Raw genomic sequence first — 4,703 nt, forward strand, 5'->3', positions numbered from 1 at the left:
CATGCATAAACGATCATATATCTACGCACATTACACCCCCAGACTTGAACCTTTGCTTGTCCTCAAGAAAAACGCTGCAATCTATGTTCATGAGTTCTTATAGTGTATCATAATCCCTAGTGTACTCGCCTAACTCTATCAACTGGTTTCATTGATACGCATGATTATGAAGTAACCTAAGTATGGCCTAAGCATAAGTTCTTTGTGCTCGATGCAATAAGTAACTCAAACTCTTCAAGTTTCAATTTTCTGTCCTAATCAAGTCATCATACAATTGAGTTCCTAATGTTCCCGGTGATAGGCACTTACCTGCCACACACTTGGTTCGTTTTCCTTAATTTACACAAGGTCTCAAAGGATACTACTGGGAATCAAGAGAAACATAACATTTATTTCTCCAGTAACCTAACTCAGTCTCAAAGGGGTAAATTGTTAGTTTCCACTCACGACAACTATTTTTTATCCCTTATTCAACTCTTTTTATTATTATTATTATTATTTTATTTTTTTTGGTGTTATCGAGGTGTAGCACTAATCACAAATTCCAGATGCATATGTTGGGATTTAGATTTTCCAATGAGCTTCCATGATCCGAGGTCATCCAGTAACCAAAATGTAACTAAGGAATTCCCATGGGAACAAAAGTACTAAGCAAATTGGATGAATCATAACTATTTCAAAATATTTCTACTATTCAAGCTTAAGTACTTAAGTGAAGTGAAAGTAAGATCCTTAAGGTTAGGTCAAGACTTATACTAAACTCCATACAATACTTAGCTTATTTCATGCTACTAAAGATAGAGAAAGGAGGTACACCAAGTATACTAACACTATCTCTACAACACATGAACTAAGAAATTACACGTGCTAGTCATTTTGTTATTGGACAAGTCAGCAGAGGAAGTAGAAGGTTTAATGTTCTCAAATATGCCTCAAAACTTCAAAATAAAAACGATGAAAAACTACAAGTAGGAAAAGGAAGTGCAAATGAGATGCAAGAAATATGAAATTAAAAGAAATAAAGATGAAATGCAAGTAGATAAAGAAAACTAAATAAATTTGCAGATAAGAAAAGAAAAGGACTCGACTGGACTCATGTTGTGCAAACACAACACCCCCCAGAGTTAGACCTTTCATCGTCCCGATGAAATCAATACAGTGGCGGGGGAGGGGGATAAGGGGGTCCCCGATGTGTGCCGGAGGGAAATCTAGGCATACTAGGGAGGTGGCCAATGTGCTGATGATATTAGTAAAGAGCATCTACTTGTTGTCTAGTAATATCCATATCATCCATGATATTCCTCACCGAGATCGCATGATCGTGCCAGATCTGTACAGCCTGTGCCCTCTTCCCCTCTGGTGACTTCCCACGGTCGTGCTAGTTGGCAGGACCGTGTATTATTCTTTCTCTACACAGGCCACGCGACCGTGCAGGGTTGCACGACCAGTGTCATTTCTTCCTCTGTTAGCTTCACATGACCGTGTGGGGTCACACGGTCGACTCTCTTATGCGCGTAGCGTCTCACCCTTCACCCTTTTGACTCCTCTGATGCCCCCATGCCCATGAAACGATCACGGCCAGCTCATGGAGGTTATGCACATCCTGCAAATAAAGATCCGACAATAAAAAAATACTTCATTGAACTAACTAAAAAAAATAGAACGACAAATTAATAACAATTCAAATAAAAATCCTTGGGTTGCCTCCCAAGAAGTGCTTGTTTTAGGTCTTTAGCTCGACTTCATATCAGTTAGTGTGGACTAAACCCATGGAAGCATGACTCTCCTCCTAGGGTTAATGCTCCAGTCTGCTCTTTCAGTTTTGCTTGTGCAGGACGATGTACTTCTTTTTTCTTCTTGGAGGTGACCTCTCTTGGAAACCGCATTCCTCAGCTTTGTGTACATTCGTCTTGCTATAATTTCCCTGAGAAGAGGAGATGTAGTTAGGAGAATCAGATAAATTGAATTCTAACCTTTCTTTACGATCTCCAAGGATAACTTGTAATTTTTCACATCAATGAGGGCTCCAGCGGTGGCAAGGAATGGTCTTCCAAGGATGATTGGGATCTTGGGATCCTCCTCCATATCCAAGACGATAAAATCTATTAGAATGATGCATTCGCCTACCTCTACTGGCACATCTTCCACTATACCCATTGGGTATCTACATGAATGGGCAGGCAATTGTAGTGTCATAGTAGTAAGTTTGAAGTTATAGAGTCCTAGCTTCTTACATAACGAGTATAGAAGTAGGCTGACACTCGCTCCCAAGTCGCAGAAAGCCTTCTGTATGAGCTCAGAGCCAATTTTACACGGTATAGAAAAACTTCCTGGATCCTGGAGCTTTAGGGGGATATCTTCCATGAGTAGAGTGTTGCACTTCTCTGTCAATACTACAGTCTCGAAGTCGCCCTTCTATCTTCTGTTAGATAGAATACCTTTTAAAAATTTAGTGAACTTCGACATTTGTGCAGTGCGTCTATCAGAGGTACTTCAATGCAAATTTATTTAATCTTCTTAAGGAATCGATGGAACTCTTCATCCTTTTGGGATGTAATTAGTTTCTGGGGGAAAGGAATTATCTGACTTTGTGGGGGAAGTGGAAGAGCCCCTTCAACCTTCTTAGTGATCTCCTCCCTGTCTTTGTTCTGGACCAAATTAGGCATGAGAGGAGAGGGCTCTTCCTCTGAGTTAATTCCTTTCTGGGTAGTCATTTGGGGATCTCCCAAAGTTCATCTGCTCCTCAGCTCAATGTGGTTGCAATGTTCCATCGGGTTCATGTCGAGCTTTCCCGAAAATGCTCCCGGTGCTCTTGAAAAGGACAGGGCTATCTGGGTGATTTGGTTGTCTTGTATCTTTTGATGCTTTTCAGAATTCTCCCATCTTTAATTCAATTGCTTGATTTCATTCTTCATCTCTTTTTGCTCCAAGAGAACTTCTTCAAGCATCTTTTCGATTCTGGACAATTGTGAAGGTTGTTGTTGTTGATAAGTCTGTTGTCCGGGTGGGTAGATTTGTTGCCCAGGTTGGTAACTTTGTTTTGCTCGTCCTTGATCTTGATTGACCCGGTAAGAAAAATTTAGGTGGTTCTTCCACCCAAGGTTGTATGTGTTGGAGTAGAGATTATTTTGCTTTTGGTTATAACTGACTATCGCATTGCATTGCTCAAGTTGGTTCATTTGTGCTTGTATTGATTCTAGGGGGCAAGTATCTTGAGCATGATCCGAACTTCCGCAACTTTCACAAACACACTATTGCATTGGATGTGTTGTTCCCCATGGTCTTAAGCTTCTTGGTCAGAGCATCCAGCTTTGCAGACATGAGCGTGACTACATCTACGTCGAATTTTCCTAATGCCTTTATTGGATTCCCAGAGAAAGAACCTCTAGATCTTTCAATTGCCCACTGATGGTGGTTCTTTGCCATATTTTCTATGATCTCTTTAGCTTCATCAAGGATCTTGTTCATTAACGCCCCTCCTGCTGCTGAATCGAGGAGCACCTTCGTGTGGTAGTTGATTCCATTGTAGAACGTGTGTAGCACCAACCTCTTCTCGAGGCCATGATGGGGACACTGTCTCAGCATACTCTTGAATCTGTCTCATGCTTCGAATAGCGATTCTGAGTCTATTTGTTTGAAGCTTGCAATTAAATTCCTCATGTGTGTAGTTTTACTCGGCGGGTAAAATTTATCCAAAAATTTCTGCTCACACTGATCCCAAGATGTTATGTTGTTTTCTGGTAGAGAATTAAGTCATTGCTTGGCTCTGTCTTTCAAGGAAAATCTAAAAAAAGTAACCTTACTATTTTTAGAGGGACCCCATTTACTTTTATAGTACTGTAGATCTCATAGAAAAGCTCCAAGTGATGATTTAGATCGTCATGCAGTCCTCCTCCAAATTGATTTTGCTGGACCATGTGGATCACTGCAGGCTTGATTTCAAAATTGTTGGCTTCAATTGGTGGTTGAGTGATGCTAGACCGAAGCCCTCGTGCATAAGGTGCTACATAATCCTTCAAAAGTTTATCAGCCATTTCAGAAGTTTCTTGTTCTGCTTGGAGTTTCTACAAGTTTCTTCTCCTCAGGAAAGTTCTATCAATTTTTGGATCGAACGGCAGAAGTTCTCTTGAAAGATTAGCTCTTCGCATGCAAGAACAAGATATTGAATAATCCAAGTATAAATAAAGAGTTAAAATATATTTTTCTCTTTTTCTTATGTTTTTTTATAGTTTTAATAAAAATGCAGAAAGTAAAGTGAAATAAAGAAAAACAAAGTCTAGTCTAATCTAATATAATTTTCATTAATGTTATAGACGTAGTCCCCGACAATGATGCCAAAAACTTGTTATGCTTCTGCAAGTGCACGTATACGTCGTCAGTAATAAAAGATTATCGATCCGACGAGGACTGGTTATAAGCACTAGTGATTGTTCATGTAGAATTAGCTAAACTACCGTTGGTTGTAAGTTAACTATTTCTTAGGAAGAAAGGAAATGGGGAAGTAGATGTGAGAACTAGCAAAAGTGAGAAAGGTTAACTTGGCTTGGGAAGAGTTCTAGGAGTTTCGGTTTCATTGTGGTGGAACCTGATGTATCATGTTCTATCTTTTCCTCATTGTCAATCAACATGCATTCGTTGGAAGTTAAAGCTACTATCCTTAAGTACTAAACAGAGAAGATCCCTATGAAATCCTATTACAGTAA

At 39.7% G+C, this 4,703-nt stretch overlaps 1 pseudogene; it reads left to right on the forward strand.

Annotated features, from left to right (window-relative positions):
* The first annotated feature begins 3,556 nt into the window (after nucleotides 1-3,556).
* Nucleotides 3,557-3,628, forward strand: LOC122049920 (annotated as a pseudogene).
* Nucleotides 3,629-4,703: the final 1,075 nt, after the last annotated feature.

The sequence above is a fragment of the Zingiber officinale genome, chromosome 2B (genome assembly GCF_018446385.1).
Source record: "Zingiber officinale cultivar Zhangliang chromosome 2B, Zo_v1.1, whole genome shotgun sequence".
Taxonomy (NCBI): Eukaryota; Viridiplantae; Streptophyta; class Magnoliopsida; order Zingiberales; family Zingiberaceae; genus Zingiber; species Zingiber officinale.